This window comes from Ambystoma mexicanum, chromosome 3q (genome assembly GCF_040938575.1).
Source record: "Ambystoma mexicanum isolate Mex_15411 chromosome 3q, UKY_AmexF1_1, whole genome shotgun sequence".
Taxonomy (NCBI): Eukaryota; Metazoa; Chordata; class Amphibia; order Caudata; family Ambystomatidae; genus Ambystoma; species Ambystoma mexicanum.
The window spans coordinates 1235042279-1235061184 of record NC_090926.1 but is presented as its reverse complement, the minus strand read 5'-3'; the positions used below and the strand labels follow the sequence as shown (position 1 = coordinate 1235061184).

The 18906-nt window shown below is 45.3% G+C and overlaps 1 protein-coding gene across 1 annotated transcript in view; it reads right to left on the bottom strand.

Annotated features, from left to right (window-relative positions):
• The window catches only part of GCDH (glutaryl-CoA dehydrogenase), a 357241-nt gene extending 340298 nt beyond the window's left edge, over nt 1-16943 (bottom strand). Inside the window, exon 1 of the mRNA XM_069604167.1 lies at nt 16796-16943. The gene's annotated coding sequence lies outside the window, so the exon portion shown is untranslated. The remainder of the gene's footprint in view (nt 1-16795) is intronic.
• Nucleotides 16944-18906: the final 1963 nt, after the last annotated feature.

Below are 18906 nucleotides of genomic sequence, written 5' to 3'. Positions count from 1 at the left end.
GTGTGGATCACCATTTCTTTTATTATTGACTTCCCTGCACATTCTTTAACTTTAGTTGTGAGGGCAAGGATAGGTTTTGGACACAGACAGACTTTTCCGTTGAACTCTTTGACTCAGACTTTCTTTAGTTTCGTTCAGTTAGGGAAATCCCACCTTAGCATAGGGCAAGTTAAGCCCTCTACCATCCTGACATTTGATTTCATAAACCATTTTATTTAGAACTTTGAATCTGTTTTTATTATTATTATTTTTTTTTTGAAAATGCCAATATTTACAGGTTAGGCACCACGGGATTAAAAGAGTTACCCATAATCACACACATTGATTAAGAGGTGACGCCGGGATTTCAGGCAATGTGCTAAAGAATTGCACCAGTATGCGATAAGGCAAACATTGCCATGGAAAGCATCAGCGTATTCTGCATTGAGAGAAGCTGATTAGGCCACGACCACTTTATCCTTCCATAAACCAGAATCCGAGCCTCAAAAAATGTTGGTTCCACAGTCTTGGATTTTACTACCTAATCACTTCTCCCGACTAAACACTTTTTGCTTTTTGTGGAATGTGGCTGCTAGTTTTTACAACCCTCGTTTGGAGGAACCTAGCTCTAGGCCTGCATCATAATGATGCTATGTTACATTTTATGTATCAGGTGCAGGTACATTTTTGTAGAGCAGTAAAAGTTTATACACTCAAGTTTAACAACCTCAGAAATGGTGAAAGGCTACATCTGCCTTGCTGGAATTTGGTTGTGATATGGCATATGAATGCAAATCTCTGTAAGGAGTGTTTACCGCAGTAACTTCTGAAAAATCATGGGACTAAATTGTTTCACTAGGCATGTCAACTTTGCACCTGACCAATCTATTCCGCATAGAAGGGTGATAATGCTACACCAGATGTGCTATAGTGAACAAACAAACTGGGGCAGATTCTCAAAGATTTGTGTAATTGAGAAAAGCACAGATAGTGCACTTTTTCATATGCGCTCATTTCAGAAATGCGCAGGTCACCTTATTCTCAAAGGTGACCTGTGCATTTCATGGGTGGCTGAACAGTAAAGCAAAGATGTGGAGCCCATCCCTCTTAAGCTCCCAACACTAATGTATACAGGCTCTCACAGTTTTGGGTGCTTAGGCCCTTTAAGGGGCTGTCACTCAAACACACTCTATCACTGAAATGCAGTAGAAAAACATAAAAATGCATTTATATCCGCCTTTGGACATAAATGCAGGGCGGAGAGCAGCGTTTAACACTGCTGCTCTCCCACTTCAAAGAAAATGCATAACAAGTTAAAAAAAATGAACCTAGTGTATTGGTCCTTTCACTGCGCCCAGTCCAAACAAGCGAAATGGAAGATCTTTCTTGTTTGTGCATTGGAAAGTGCACAAGCCCCTTTTGCCCTCCCATAATGACTTCTCTGTCTACATCAATAGGTCTCAATAGACTGCTAAGCGCTGAGCCTGGAATGACAGAAGGGATGCAGTGGATCTGGAGAAGTAAAGAAAAGTATGTCCCTTTTTTCTACGATTCCTCTCCATGGGTCTTCTTTAAAAAAGTGCATTCATTCTTTCTCTTAATGGCGATGGACAGAATCCTTCTTCCTCTTTTCGACTTTCCTCCTTTTTTCTGTTGCTAGCTTGGAGGAATAGCTTGTAGAAGATGTGTCTTCCACATGCTTCCGTTTCTGGTCAGACTTTCTGCAGCTTCTGATTGATTTCGGCCTTCGATCTTCTGTGTTGGTAAGGCAACATTGGGCCTCATTACTGGGTTGCTGGAAACCCGGCCGGCACGCGGCGGGTTACCGGCAAACCCTGTAACTCTGTTTCCGCCACCTGACTTTCCGGTGCCACCGGGACATTACGGCAGGCGGCGGAAACGGTTAATGCCCATTTCCATGCAGTTCCACTTAAGCACTAGAGACATGCCGTTAGGGGCCTGAAAACACAGCAGGTCAGGCCTGCCAGGGGATCCATGACCCCTACCAGTATGCTTGTAGTATGGCCGTCCGGTAAGGATGCTGGCAAATTTCTACCAGCACCCTTATTTCTGGACCACCATACTTGGAATGCGGCCCATTGTGTCTGTTTCCAGAATACATTTGTGTAGGCCTAAAACAGGCAGACCCAACGCCGTCTCCATCTAACCAATGGGGCCGGAGTCTCTGCTTACACAACTCATTACCCATGCCCAGATGCATAGCGTGTTCTGGGCTGTCCGGCAGCTCCCAACCTCGCTTACCTGGTTGGGACAACATATATGTTGGTGTATACATTTTTCAACCTGTGCTCCCCCTGCCCATCAGGGTGCTCGGGAGACCACTCACCTTGGTGTCCGCCCTCTCTGCCTAGCTGGGGAAATTAGACCAGGGTATTTTCCAAATGCCTGCTGCAAGAAGGCATGTGTTGCCTAGCTCCTCAGGGTTCCCTTCCCCAAGCTTCTATGTTTTCAACGCTACAAAACAATAAATCTCCAACTTGGTTAGGCCTCTCAGGGTTCCCTTCCCCAGGCTCAGGCCCTTTTTCGGTTTCAAATAAAGGCTCAACTGGTTAGGATGTAAACTATGGAGCTAGGAAAATGGACATGAACCAGCTGCGCTTGTCTGTTTAATTATAGGAGAACCAAAAAATGTATGGGTATGATCTGCTGCAAGAGGTCGTGCAATTGGACCCTATGCCTCCCAGATCCACCAAACCATACAATTTACAAATATACGACTCCACTGTGCATGGGGTGAGTTTTAACTGAAGTACAATTTATTCAAAAGAACCAGCCGAGATGTGTTTTGAACTCAGTCTTTGTTTAGGCTGAAACAATTTTGATAAGCCACATGTACAGTCGGTAATAATGAACACTGAAGCAAAACTAGTGAGACTACACGTACAGTGGGTGTCGTTGAAATGCTGACGCGTTTTCAATGCAGAGCAGACAGTGCGGTAAGAACTCTTGTAAGAAACTATATTGCACTGCCTGCTGGCAACACGTGTCGGCTGGTTCTTTTGAATAAATTGTGCTTCAGTTAAAACTCAGCTCAAGTGCAGTTGAGTTGTGCATTTGTAAATGTACCTTTCCTTTTCAAGAATGTACCATGGCAAGCATGTACTTTTTCTGAATCTCTCCAGGGTTTTTGTCTAAAGAAGAAAACCGATTAGCTCGAGAGAGGTATTTACTGTTTTTCCGCAAGAGATCTAATTTCTGGTTCATCAGAGAGGAATCCTAGAGGATGAATTTGCTCCCATATCTTTACTAGAGATTGGGGCGTTATCCTCAAAGGAGGTTATGATAACTGGGTTCTCTTCGGTCTCACCGCATGAATAGCAGGAGATCCCCTCATTCAAGGATGTGAGGGAAGAAGAAATATGCTCACCCCTTTTCTTATAGTAGCTACATAAGACCCACTATCTTCAGGGTTTTCTTTTCCTTGAGAACCAGCAAGGGTGGTTTTGGGGAAGATGGTAATTGTTCTCTGCGCACAGAAGGACAGTTTCTGGCAGAGACGTCAACCTCTTCCCATGTGGGATTTAGTCGATCACCTGTGGAACTTGATGGTAAGGAGTAGGTCCTCACTGATAGAGCTATCGCTCACATGTGCAATGTATAATAGTGATATTACCCAGAGTGGAAATGGAAAAGGTTTGGGTTTGAGACATTTCACATTCCACATTCCATTTTCCTCAAGGGAAAATAAACTGTGTTCTTGGAGGAACCGGCTCCCACTTACTTTCCTCCAGTGGACTGTACCTGCTCTGATCACAAAAGATTTTCTTTGTCCCCACCCCTAAACCATGCAACAGAATTGTTTGGTCCTCACCTCCCTCAGATTGCTTATCAGGATTCTCATCATCTTCACTGCTGAATATTGTGTGGCGGAAACTCTCTCTGGTCCCATATTTCTGTAAGGACATACCCCAGACTTGATCTTCCACAACTTGGCTGCCCTCAGAATCACTAGAGGATTCCAATTCTAGTGAATCCTGGGAAGGTATTCCTGAAGGGGATGGTCACTGTTCTTCCTAGTCTAGGGAACACTGTCTCCAGAGGGCTTGACCATCTTCCCATAAGGAACTTTACCTTATCTTGTGTGGGGCTGTGATGCAGGATCTTTGGATCTGTCATGGACCCCCTAAGATTGCCTCTGGTGCTAGGGAAAATAATAGTAATTCTATATCTCTCACTTTCTTTCTGGGATTGAATAGTGGTATCTCGGTGGAGGAGATGGACGACTGTGGGGAAGTGGTGGGACAGTGGAGTTTTCCCTTCCTGGGTTTTATAGCCTGAAAATACGGACTGGGGTGGGTTTCCCCAAATATGTCATTCCCTGTCAACGTGGTGTTATAATCTGACTCAGTATTTTCAGCCTGAATATTTCTTTTGGGCTCCCCTTGTCCATTGGGTTGTTTTTCAGGGCTGTCATCACTTCTCCTCCTGATGTTCTAGGAGAAAAGGGGAGTCCATAAGTTCTCATACATGAGGATTCCTACCATCTCACCCCTATTGATCTTTCTGGGAGTGGGAGAGAAATTCAAAAAGACAAATTTCAAATTACTTCCACAAGACAACAGAAGTAACTCCTCAACATTTCTTTTCCTACGGGGTATGACATATGTGCCAGTCAATAGGAATGTTGATTTGTACGTCTATGGAGACAATCACTTTTCCTGGCACCGTATAATCCCGGGGATCATATAATCCCGGAGACAAAACAGATGAGCGTTTCTTTCCACTATTTTTCTCATGGGAGGAAGGGCTTGTCGGAAGGTGACCCCACATCCCAAAGTTTTAACACCTTAGAGTTTGTTATTCTTCTGGTTCATGGAAAAAGCACTTGCTGGTGGAGTAGAAGAAATTGTATGTTTTCTTGGGGCCTAGGTTTGTCAGTGGACTCATTTTATGGGATATTGTTCTCTAATCTGGTGGAGTCCCCAACCTTTATCAGTTGATCCACATCCCACTTCTGGCACCATATGTGAGACAGGCATGGTATCAAGAGAGACACAGATGCAAAGATGTTAGTTTCAGAACCTTTATTAACTAAAGTACCTGGGTTGGTGTAATGCCCAACTGGCCTTAGCACTAAAGGGATGGTTCCCTTCACTGATGTTTGAAAAGGCTGTCGAAGTCCAAGGTAAAAAGCCATCTGTGTCTAAACCTATGCTTCAATCCTTTCAACGCTACAAAACAATCAATCTCCAACTTGGTTAGACCTCTTGGGGTTCCCTTCCACAAACTCAGCCCCTTTCAGTTTTCAACACAACTTCAGTTTTGTCAGAATGCACTTTGCTTTCTTAGTTAGGCCCCTCCAGTGTTCCCTTCCCCAAGCTTAGGACCCTTTTCAGTTTCAAATACAAGATCAACTTGTTAGGATGTACCTTTCCTATTTAAACACAGTTCTTTCATACACACTTCATTTGTGGGACACAATCAGAGACTTTTGAAATAGTCTGGTTCTTTACTCCACTAGGTGTGACCACTCCGATATGTAACCCCACTCTTTATTCCTTGCTCTTCCCTTTTAAGCCCTTCACCGTCATGTGCTGCCAGCACCCGTTCCTGTTTTCACTTGTATCTTTTGCTTTCTTTCTTGTGTACACTTGCACTTTCCTTACATGTACCTTTCTTGCTTTCTCGTGCACACTTGCACTGCCTCTCGCTTGCTTTCACCTTTTCCGTGCCCCTGGCACTTTCCTTTCCTTTTCCTTCCTGTGCCCCTTGCACGCTTCTCTTGTCTTTTCGGTGCTGACTTGCACCCTCCTTTTCGTTGCGGGTTACTCTCACTGTTTTTCCACACCTTTCTGTCCTCCGGAAGCGCTCATTTGTACCTTTCCATTCCGCTCTCTCAGCGCTTCTTTATACACTTTCCGCTTTTCACTTTCACTTTTGTGTCTTTTGCGCTCTTTTTTCCAATTACTTTCAGCTTCAAAACCTTTTTACCTTCTGTGGCTTGCTTTTTCGCTCTGTGTCACTTTATATTCTGTGCCTTTCTCCCGCTCCACTACAGTCACATGCACGCGTCCGAGTTGCTTTCTCACTGCTTTCACGAAACCCACCGGGCAGCGTCGCATTGACCGGCCGTCCCTTCAGGATACATGAGGTTGATGTCAGGGTCTCACCACCTACCCCTCTGACACCCTTGGGGCCGGCACAGTTCCCAAGGGAACAAGCACCTTTCTGGACGCCGCCAGCAGGATGCAGGCAACCTCACTCCAGCTCTTTGGAGTCACGGCTCCCTCACCACGCTGCAGCTCCTCACAGACACCGGGTCAGCGTATTGGCACGCCGTTCTCCTCCAGAGCTCAGCTCCTGTCAGTCTCTGCTCCTTGGCTCCTCTGGTCCAGACAGTATCCACAGCTCACTCACTCTCTTGAAAAAGACCACACCTTTTATAGTTGTGAAAACAGTAAAGTGAGGTCAGGTGGGAGTGATAATTAGTAAATGCCTGACTCTGCCCGACTATCAGTGAGACAGTTTAAGTTCTTTCTATAGTCTGTTGCCCTTACTTCCCGTGTTGTTTCTATGGGTAATTTTTACAGCTCTTAGTTGCCTCCTCATCGTCTCAGTATTTGTTGGAAATGGGGAGGGGCAGATGGGGTGAGATTGAAAGCACCCCATGAAGGCTGAGCGAGAGTGGGTTTGGGGTATTACTGGGACTGGGGAAATACCATGTCTCGCCCTTGGGTATCCTCCTCGCAATCCCTCGTGACCCTCCACTCAGGTGATCCTCGCTTGTCCACCCCCAGGGTAGGGATCCAAAAGCAATGGCCCTTCCCTGGCCACCTGGATGGAAGATCCTGAGGGAGTAGGTGAGAGAATACTGTTAGGTTTCTCACAATTTCTAGAAATAAAGAACTGTCCAACACTTACCTATCTTACCCTACCACTATTCTTAACAATTTAACATAGAAGGCTGCCCTTCTCCTGAGGCTTCTTGACTTGTCTTTCGGCCACTCTTCAACAGATGATATTTAGATAGTCTTTAGTAATCACAATTCTTTTAGTGTGGTCTTGAGTTCGGGGTTCTTCTCCCAATTCTCCTTATAATGATTGCTCCTGCTCTATTTACCTGGTTTGTTTTTCCAACAATTACTTTTCCCATCTGGGATATTTCTTGTATTCCTGAACAGTTCATTTCCCTTGAATCTTTCCTTCTCAGCTTTCTGGGGTATTTTGATTGATTGTTGGATTCCTCTTTTATGGACGACTCGTCTCTGTCTCTTGGACCTTCATGATATGCTTTATAATCAGTGGGATAATTTCCAATACAATTGTCTTGTAGGTTTGTTGTTACTACTCTTCTTGTATTTTCTTTCTCCTGACTAAGACGAGTAGGGGCTTTACAATAATGATTCTCAGTTTCTCTTATTGCAACTTGGTTCTCGTTACTATGACGAGCATGAGCACTGCAGTAATGATTCCCATTCACACTTATCATATCTTTACTCTTGTGACGAGTAGGATCAGCCAAGTAATGATTTTCATTCACTTTGATTATACCTTCACTCTCATGATTGTGATGAGTAGGAGTCCAGTAATGATTCACACCCCCATCCATGGTTCTCCCAATATCTCCATTACCGTCCATGGAGAGAGTTAGCGTCACCGGGTTCTTCTCAGGCTCATAACTTGATTCCTTTTATCCTTTCCTAGCATCTCGCGTCTCTCTCCCAGTTTCTCTTTCCTGGATTCTTTCTAGCTGGCAGTAGGCTATCTCGGGTTTCCACTCGTCCCGAGGTCGCCATATGCGAATGGACTCAGCGTAGTTACCTGGACCTCCTGTCCACCACAAACGTCCCATGGTCATGCCACCACTCTGTGTGCCACTCTCTCGTCTCCTCGAGATGCTGTGTTTGTCCGCTTTCTCTCCTGCTAGGTTTCTTGCTACCGACAGCACATCTGACAGCTCAGCACTCTGTGCGACTGCAGAAGTCTATACGTCTCGTCTCAGCTGGTCATAGCCAGCGTATGTTCCCTTTTGAATCTTGCGGGCTGTGTTTTCAGTTCCCCAGGCTTCTCTTCTCTCTGAGAACACATAGCTGGAGGACTTCCCCTGTGTAAAAAGCAATTACTTCTTCTCTTTCACTACCTTTTCCTCTTTCCCTCCAGTAGAATGGGATTTTAAAAGGATATTTTCTATTTCTGTTTGGCAGTACCACATTTTAATTTGTTCTTCAGAGGTTTTGTCATCAGGAAGATATACTGGTGTTATCTTGAAAGGTGCGCTAGAGAGTTCTTCCTGAGAACTGTAGTCCTTGTCTCCAAAAGGGGAGTGTCTCTCGGTGAGGTACTGCTTGCCTCTACCCCTAGGCAGGTTAATGCAGAGCAGGCTCACCTCCATAGCCTTACAGGGAGGCTCCCGCTTGGGGAAAATGGACACATTCTTGCAGTTCATCACAGATGAAAGACTGAGTTGGCCGTGCCAGGTTTCGATCCTGCTACCTGAAGATCACACACAGATCTCAGCAACGAGAGCTCAACCGCGCTGAGCTATCTTATCAGTCAGAATATGTTATGTGGGGGTTTTATAAAGCACAGAATCTCTATTGTAGGAATCTCAGCGCTTAGAGAGGGAGTTATTGCATGGTGCAAGTTCTAAAAAGCAAAATGACCTACTAAACAAAGAAGATTGATGGAGGTTAAATAAAAATGTCTTCAATTTTTTCCGGAATAACAGGATAGCTTGTAGGGTGTTCCAGGTCCTGGCCATGTTTGTTTGTTTGTTTGTTTGTTTATTATTTATAATGCGCCGAAAAGCCCAAGGGTAACAAGGCGCAGCAGATACAAGAATTTGCAAGACTTAGTTACAGACAGTAAAATATATACAAGTATGAACACAGTAATAATAGCAATAAGCGGTAAATATAAACATATGTACAATTAACAGTTGTGTATCCAGAGTGACCAAGTGAAGGTGGGAGACAAGAGGTCCTAGATGATAGCTGTCTTCAGCCAAGACATCAGCTTTGAGCGGAAGTTTTGGTAGGGTAGGTCCATTCTAAGAGTGGGTGGTAGGGAGTTCCATAGCTTGGCCGCTTTCACTGGGAAGCTATTGCCACCTATAGTTGATCGTTTGTAAGAAGGGACGGAGAGGCAGTCGCTGTATGTTATCCTAGTCGGTCTCATGGATGTTAGTCTATGAAATCTGTTGATCAGATAGGTAGGGGCCGCATTGTTAAGGGACTTATGGGTTAGTGAGGCAGTTTTTAAGGAAATTTTGTCTATGATGGGAATCCAATTTTGTTGCTTGCTATGTATTGTAATGTGGTCTCTTCTTGAGATGCCCAAGGCCGCTCTGAGTGCGTTGTTCTGGAGAGTTTGTAGCTTGACAGTGACGAACTTGGAGGACCCAAGATAGGGGGCGTTACAGTAGTCCAAGCGGGAGAGTATAAGGGCTCTGGCCAGGGTCAGACAACTAGCCTCGGATAGAAAAGGTTTGGCTGTCCGGATCAATTTACAAGTATAGGACGTGGAGGAGGCTAGTGAGTTCACTTGTCTGCTAAAATTGAAATTAGAGTCCAAGTAAAAGCCCAGTGTTTTGACTTCGTGTCCAACCCTGATGGTATTACCATCAATTATAAATGATGAGTATGCAGGGCTCAGTTTCTTTAGGCTAGCTTTGGTGCCCAGTGTGATGAGTTCCGTTTTATCATCATTCAGGCATAGACCGTGAGTGGCCATCCATGCCTGGATGATGATGTAAACCCTATTCACCAAGGCCAAATCCTTTGCATAATCTCCAGAAAGTGGAAGGGGGATCTGGGTATCATCTGCATAATTAGTGTAGGTGATACCGAGATGATCCAGATCGTCGAAAAGGGGCTTGGTAAATATGTTGTACAGTGTAGGGGAGACACAGGAACCCTGAGGCACACCGCAGGTGATGGGTATGGGGTCTGCCGCGTCTGTCGGCGAAAAGACCCTCATGGTTCTGCCATCAAGGAAGGATCTGATCCATGTAATGGCCTCGGGGGAGAAATGGGCAGCCGTGTGGAGGTGGGTGCAGAGGACTGAATGATCGACCAAGTCGAATGCTGCAGATAGGTCAAGGAGGAGGAGTAAAGCTGCTTGACCATTGTCTTTGAGCAGATCAATCTGTGTTTTAAGGTTGATGAGAGCTGTCTCGGTCCCATGTTGGGGTCGGAAGCCTGATTGTCTGGCTCCTAGCAAGTGGTGATCCTCCAGGTGCTTCTGTATTTGTACATAGGCGACCTTGTCAAGAATTTTCAGAAGGAATGGTACCGTTGTTATAGGCCTATAGTTAGTAGGTATTGCTGGGTCAAGAGTGTTTTTTTTAGTAGGGGTAGTACCCAGGATTGTTTTAAATTAGTTGGGATGGAACCAGTGGAGAAGGAAGCGTTGATTAGCTTAGTGATAAATGGGGAAAGGTCGCGGGCAGCATCTTTTATGAGCTGTGCTGGGCATAAGTCTCCCTGGCAGTTAGAAGGCTTTAATGACAGGATGATTTTTTCCACTTCGAGTATGGTCACTTTGGTAAAGTTAAATCGTGAATATTCACTTGTGGTCCGCTTCTCAGGTGGCTTGGACAGGGCAGGATTGTTCAAGGAGGCTTTTTTACAGGATATTTTATTTTGTAGCGTGGCGATTTTGTTGGCTAGGGCATATTGGATGTCGGTTCACCAGTTCTTGTCTTTTATGCAGGTGTCTATAGGTGCAATGGGGGTTTCTACTTCTTTTAGAATCGAGAATAGTTCCTTTGTGTTTGAGCTGGCTTGGGAGATGCGAGAGTCAAAGGAGGTACGTTTTGCAAGGAAGATTTCTTTTTTGTACAGGGCCGCTAGTTTGGTGAATTTAATTTTGTTGGCTGCTGATGGGTCTTTTTTCCAGATAGATTCGCAGTGTCTTTTTTGTTGCCTTAAGTTTTTAAGGAGAGGTGTGTACCATTTGTTAAGGTGGGTTTTGGACTTGCTTGGCCTGAGTTTGAGAGGGGCAATTGAGTCCAGAGAGGTAGACATGATTTTATTATATTCCTCAGCCAAGGTTTCAGGGTCCAAGTTGTCAGGGAGTGAGTTAAGTGTGGGGAGTAGGAAGGGGATAAGTCTCTCCACTGTGATACTCTTTTTGTTTCTCGTAAGAGTAGGTGGTGCCCTGCACGGTAATCTGGGTGGAGGTCTAGTAGTGGACAACACAAACGATACCAGGTGGTGGTCAGTCCAGGCTAGGGGTGAGATGTCAGTGACGTTGGCTAGGCAATTGTAGTCGGCTACCCAGTCTAGTATTCTGCCCTTGTCATGGGTAGGTTTTAGGCTTCTTTGAGTCAATCCTAATTCGGTGAGGGTGTTCAGCGTGGTGATGGCGGCTTGGTCTTCAGGGTCATTAAAGCCCATATTGAAGTCTCCGAGGGTGAGCATCTGTGTGGCGTTTTTTAAGTTAGTGGATAGGATAGTGTTAAGATCCTCATCGAAGGTGCCTAAAGGACCTGGGGGGCGATAGATCAAATGGACGTTAAGGGTTTGAGTATTTGTGATGGGGATTTTAGCTGAAAGTAGTTCGCAGGATGGGGCATTGGTGGGGGTAGCTAATCTTATTGGAAGGCTACATTTGTGAATGATGGCAACACCGCCTCCTCTGGAATTGGGTCGGTCTTGTCTCAGGATGGTGTAGTTCTCTGGGATTGCTAGCATCAGCATAGGTCCTGCTGCCGGGTGGAGCCAGGTCTCAGTGATGGCAAGGAGGTCCAGGTCTTCATTGATAAGTAGGTCTGCGATTTCAGTTGCGTGAGCTACTAGTGATCTGGCGTTAATTAAAGCTCCCTTGATTTGGGGGCTCACTAGAGGTGCAGTAGGGGCCGACAGTTTCTGAGGGGGTTTAGTGTTTTTCTGGATGATGGGAGTAGTAGGGTCTTTAGTGGGATAGCTCAGAGATATTTTGGGTCTGTAGTTGTCAAGGCTAGTGAGAGTGGATTTGGACCTTTTATTAGTAGGCATGGAGCGGGCGAGTGGCTCGTAAATTTTGGCTAGTCTAGCTCTGAGTTTTGTGTTCCTGACTACAGTGGGGCACGGGAGGCTGATCATAATTGCTAGAGGAGCCTCAGTTGTTATTGGCGGTAAATTGATTGAGGAATTGAAATTAGGTGAGGTCATGTACATGGTAGTAGGGAGTTGAGGTGGCATGTTGGATAGTATAATGGTAATTAAGAAGAATAGGGGGCTGGCAAGGTAGTTACTAAGCAGGGGAGGCATGCTAGTTAGTTGCAGGAGTACGTGAAAGCGACCTTAAGGCACAGCACAATTTTAGAATGGTCTGAAAGCGGCCTTAAAGGCACCACACAATTTTAAATGGTCTGAGAGCGACCTTAAGGCACAACACAATTTTAAATGTCTGACAGCGATCTTAAGGCACAACACAATTTTACTGACAGCGACCTTAAGGCACAACATGCTTGTATGCACAGAGCTGCGTCTGGATTTGAGCAGCAAGGCAAACTACCGTGTACATGGCCACATCTAAATTCAAATCAGTGCGGGCAGCACAAGGCAGCACAGTTAAACTAGTGTGCGCATGACAGTATCTAGAATTGGCCAGCCAGGCAAGCTGTAGTATGATGATGAGTTAGTACAGGCATCACAGTAAAGCTAAAGTGTATGGGGCCCCATTTGGGTTTGGTTAGCAAGAAGTACTCAGTTAGATGGTGCACAAGAAAGGCAGCAATGCCTGAGTTAGTTTAAAAGTGCATTGCAGGAGGTGATGACATGGTGCAAAAGTCATCTACTGCAGAAATTATGTAATTTTGTTGCAGGGACTAAGCAGGTAGAGTCAGACTAGTGCAGTAAACTGTATTACAGAGTTACCTTGGTGGTCATGTGTGGGAGAAGCAGGGGTTCTGGCAGACGGCAGAGTAGGCAGGTAACAGGCATGGAAACAGGAGATGGCCTTGGGTGAAGTGGGCCGGCTTCGCCTGCCGGCGCCCAATAGGAGGACAAGTAGGCGGGGGCAGCCAATCAGGAGGCTTGCTCGAGCCTCAATAGGCAGTGCAGGTACACATCAGGAAACGGTCGGCCATTTTGAAGCTGTGGAGTGCCTCATGTGCTTCAATGGCGATTTTCTTGTAAAGGACAGCCAAATGGCTGTAAACAGGCAACGGATTTCCCTGGCTTTGCTTAGGAAATGATTCGCTTCTGCTGCTCAGGCGGATGCAATATATTAAAATAATATGCGGTCGAGGCGGCGCTATGGGGCGGCGCTTACCAGAATTTGGGCAATAGGCTGGAGGGCTTGTTGCAGGATGCCCGCTGCTCCTGCAGGTCGGGATCCGGTCCTAGGAGCTCCAGCTCCTGTGCTGTGTTGCAGGGCACGAGTCCAGGCATGTTAAGTAGGAAGGAGCGACCTAGTCTCGCCTTCTAATAAAATGGCATTTTCAGTATCCTGTAGTGTCTGTCTTGTTGACCGCGAAGAGCTATGTGAACTTAATTTGTGGAACAGTGTGTTTGCTGTGGGATGAAAAGCTATGCACATGCTCTTGTAGGTTGTCCAATTTTTTTATCAGGAGCCAGTGCAGAGATTGAAGGACTGAGGTAATATGCTTATACTTCGAGTATTTTGTTAGTAGTCTCAGTCCTCTGGACTCTCTGCAGCTTTGCTATTTGGTAGTCATGGAGGCCTGGATACATGCTATGGTTAAAGTGGCGGGAACACACCAGGGAGTTCATTACCATCACCTGGTGGGGAAAGGCCAGGTAGTGTAACAGTATTTTTATTTCCCTTATCATAAAATAACACAACTTTATGACTGCAGATATATGAGAGTTTAATGTTAGTGTATGGTCTAGGATTATACCTAGGTTCTAGACCTCTGGGGGTGGGGTGGGGCATTTCCCTAAAGAGTTGGGCCAGCATAGTGAAGTACAGAAGTACAGGCACCTTCAGGAAGTTTGCATCCATCCAGGATTTGACAGCAAGAAGACAATTATTGGAGTGGAGCTGGGAGAAATAAGATCTTAGGCGAGTCTGTAAAGGAAAAAGATTTCATTCAGTCTCTCCAACAGAATTCCATGGTCCACCGTATGGAACGCTGCTGAGAGGTCTAAAAGTATCAGAATGCCCATTTCATGTTTATGGGCTTTGAGTCTCAAATGGTCAAGGACGGATATTGTGACAAGTTTGGTACTGCGAGTTGGCCTAAAAACGTAGTGTGCATTATCCCGCGGATCGGCCATTTCAACAAAACGCTGGGTGAGACAACAGCCTTTTCTAACTGTTTGAATGGATAGGGAAGTAACGTAATGGGACGATAGTTGGATAGTTGCATAGAAGCAGCAACAACGGAGGCATCCCTTGAAGTGCGCCTGGCCTCTTATTTGGAGACATACATTGTCTTTGTGTTGCCAACACACTGTGGGGGTATCGTCTGTATGGACAGAGCTGATGGTATGGAGATGTACTTTGCGAAGGCTGATGGGATTCAGAAAGACCTTGCAAGGAACCAGAGGACCAGGCTGCAGGGTCTACAACTATGTTTGCTATTTCCAGGAAGGAAGGACGTTTTGAGGGAAAACAAATGATGTGTATTCTCTGTGGAAGGTGCCGTTAATTATGATTTAATTCTGCTAAATTGTAAACTGGCTTTTTGTAAAGTTTTACAATGTTCATTTCAAATGATCACTTCCAGCATACATTGTAGTTGTAATAGGAATGTAGCACTTGCCTTACTAAGCAAAGTCATTATTAAAACCTAGAATAACCATCCAATGTATAATTCTCAAAGGATTACTGTGCATTGCGGACTGAAAATAAGCACAGCCCTGCTTCCCTTCTCAACCCCCGTGTTTACTGCAACCAGCAAATTGCACATAAGCCATGCCAGTTGATTTAAAAATTGCAATTGCTGCCATAGCTGTATGCACCCAAAGGTCCCTCAAAGCTGTCGTAAGCCAATACTCTTATGTCTAGAGTAAATTGAGCAGAAGAATAAAAAAACGATTCAACCAATGTCAAACAACCTTTTTGTCAGGAGACATTTTTGCAGAGACATTATCCTTAGCGTCAATGGTAGATCAAAGTGCCATGTGTCTATACAGAAGAATCATCATGTCAGACACCTTGCCCATCTTCAACATCATACGTGACGAAACAAACAGGCGAATGCGAGGCCCTCAAACACTGGGTAAAAGCCAGAAAGGACGACCTGGCGAAAATCAAATGCAGTGACAAAGAGTTGAAAAGAAAATCCTGATCAAATTAAAAGGAAAACAGAAGACTTGGACTGGATTCTGACAACAGAGAAAGCAGTAGGGAACACACTTCTAAATCACCTGCCTCCAACATTTAACAAGGTTAAAACAACCACTGAAATACTGTGCCAAGTTTCCAGATAAGAAGCTGAGAAATTCGATCATGAGAGCAAGGTTAAACCTGCTGCCAACTAGAGAAATCATGACAATCAGAGGAGCTGGTGCCGAGAAGCGATGCCGATTATGTAAAAAGGAATTATCCATCGAGACTTTGAAGCACCTTGTGATAGAATGCCCGAACACGAATGAAAATAGAAACACATACCTCCCTTCGCTGGCGCAAACCTGTGGATATTCCAAAAAGACGACTTATGGAATAGATTAATTTCCGGCGAGAACACCAGATGGACTCAAACGTTGGCCAAACTGATCGATCTAGCGTTTGACCAGATAAACCAGCTACGGCCCGATGGTCGATCTGTACTAGATCAGGAAGCAGCCTAAAGAAATGACTCACAGTGTTCCTTCAAGGAACTAGCCCTCCGGCTAGTTAGGTGGCTTGGCCAGCGCCTAGGGGAGGCGTTAGCCCGTCTCATTCTGAACTGCATCTGTAGATATGGAAGGTTTTTGACAAAACTTGTTACTGAGTAAAGTTCAAATAAATAAAAAAAATAAAAAAATTATTACATGGAACCATTTTTACTCATGTGCATGTCCAGCAATCAATTCAGCTGATGCAACTTCGTGGTTCGGGTAGGTACTGGGAGCAGTCGGAGCATACATTAAACTGGGTAAACTACATCCAGAAAAAACGGCAGAGTTAAAATCTTTGCCTTCAAATGAAGCCAAAACCATGGAACTAGAACCTGCGTGCTTATCTTGGCTGTAGCTCCCACATTCTCACTAATAATAATGGCATCATCGGATCTCTGTAGCGACCGGGATTATCCCAGAATATGCATTACCCCATTGAAAAAATAAGGATTTTATATATCACGACCAAAACAATGTACACTCTTTATCATGATTCATGTTCACCAGCTCATACATGTCAAGTCAACCACGTTTTGCAGTGCACACCAGATATAGTCCCTTTCACTCACCAGTCAATCACTTTGTCAGTCCACCTTTTCTCACTCACCTTGACACTTCTAATGGCTGACCGGTATCCCTCTCAAATCCCCCGCCCTATAATCATGTACTCTCCCGCCAAGCCCCCTGCATGCAGGTTTGCAGCGCTACACATATGAAAGCTAACACATTCAATAACGTTCATGTGTATTTACTTTCAATAGCATGCAGTGCTAACATACTGAACACTAGAAACACGATTGGTGACCAAATGCATACCCTGCGCTGCATGCGTTCTGACCTACAGTACATAACATGACACATGCAATAAACTGTGCCAGTGTGTGGTTGCAGACGTGAAAGAGTTAACCGCTTGTAACATTGAAGCTGCACTAGAATAGTCTCATTAGAATGTGTAAAATAGTTGGGTGCCCCCACAAAAGTAAGAATTTCTTACCACGCTGTCTCTGTAGTTTGCACTCTCCCATCATCTGATGGGTTAGCACCCCAGAAGGCCCTCCCCAAGCCCCCCGACATTTTACCTAGTTGCACTCCTGCTCCACGTCCAGCCCCAGCAGTGCCTTCACTGTATGCTGTCAGTCACACGCTCGCCTTTGCTGTTACCACACCGAGCATGGCGGCCCTCCCCGCCCGCACGTCAGAGGCTGTGCCAGGAATGCTAAAGGGTGGACATCTGAAGGGGAGCTGCGTGATTGGCTGTCAAGGGGGGGAGGGGGTGCGTCTGCTGTTACTTTCGCAACATGTTGGTGACGACCGAAGCTGGTGAACTATTTTGGGAATATAGAAGACGGTTCACACCGGTGAGCTACTGCCCCTCGTGCTCTTCTGGGAAACTTTGTTATCTTTGTATGCAGGTTGTGTCGGTGTGCGATTGTGATGCCTGTAGTGGCTGTTTTGCAAGTAACATAAACTTTAACACTTTATTAGATCAACACAAGTAGGGTACAGATGTCAGACATATGAGCTTGATGATATCTGCAAATAAATTATATTTAAAATGTGTGCAGGTCACTCAGTGGAAGTAGAGATGCTCCTTCAATGTTGTTTTCTTTGGCATTCTGCGATGGATAGTCTTGGGTTTATAATCGGGAAAGCCAAAACTACAAGTAACCGAATGCAAACAAAACCAGCATTGGCCATGCCAATAGGTCTGGCTTTGTAAATCTAGGTTTTTCTTTGGTCTGTAAACAGTAACGTCTCCAGGAATTAAATTTAGGGGGAGCACAGAGGGAGCCACAGACAAAAGTAGGGGGGCCACTTAGAAAAGGGCAATGTGTATGCTTTTCCCAAACTGACGCGGGCAAATTAGTCCAAAGAGGCCATGGGGAGGTACAAATCGTGCATCTATACAGCAAGCAATTCTGTTTTATATATCTTGATGTTAAGGATATGTTCTCATCCTATATCGATATTGAAAATGTATATCAATATATCTCTGAAACTTGATATGTCTGTCGCCCAGACAAATACCCCCTCCCAGCGGTAGACGATGCTGGGTGGAATGGGAGGGAGCCCTTAATGACTGCTTATCACTTTCTAAATACCCCCTCCCAGCGGTAGACTATGCTGGGTGGAATGGGAGGGAGCCCTTAATGACTGCTTATCACTTTCTAAATACCCCTTCCCAGCCGTAGACTATGCTGGGTGGAATGGGAGGGAGCCCTTAATGACTGCTTATCACTTACTTCTGGCAGAGTATTTTAAAGTGGGCCCATTTAAGAGACCATTCCTTTGGACAAGACGTTCTAAATGTTTCCCTGTTAAGAAAAGCAAAGGGCATTTTTATAATAAAAGCACACACACAGCACCCATTAAGTTCACTCCTGGTTTCGGGCCTTCATGGGAAATTTGTTCAGAGGTTTTTTCCTGTTGTCATTGGTTTGTAATGGACACCTGATACAGTGTCCTTATTGCGCCCCGATGCATCTGCTGTAGGTGGCCTTTCACAAGTGTGCCATTAAAACCTATGGTTTGCAATGCCTTTTTATGGATCTCTCATCTGGCTGAGGCCGCTTTTCTGGAAGTTCTGTGCATACCGTAATTAGGGCTGTGGCTTCCTTTCTCAGCAGTGTCTTTGTGTGTACATTTTATAGTACAGATCTAGCAAGAGCACTGAGAATATCCAGAGCGGGCATATGAACTAGAGGAGCGCAGTGTGTGTCGGTGTGCGCACTATAAAAGCGGTCACCAAGTGACAAGACATGATCCTTTGAAACAGTGTCTTCTGCAGAGATGGAGCCCCTCTGATGTCTCGAGGGCAGTGTGTCCCTTTCAGGACAGAATAAAGAATATGGGCTGAGCGAAAAGCCTGCAAATGCACGAGTGACGGCTGGAGAAAGGAGGACAGCAGATTAGATCACAGGGCCCCATTCTTCCCTCAGCGAACCTGGGGGCTCGGCCGGGAAACCCTCGTCAGGGGCAAGCTACCCGCCAAGACCCCAATTTGAATTTCAACAGTTGGCAGCCTGTGATTTAGAAACACTCCATTAACAGTGTTTCTAACATTACGTATAATGGCATATGAAGGCATAAGAGCTGGAGAATGGCAGTTTTGCAGTAATGTACGCAAATACCAACTGGGATGTTTCCAAATGGAAAAACGCCCTCGGTTATTGGGTGGCCTGCTGAGCAA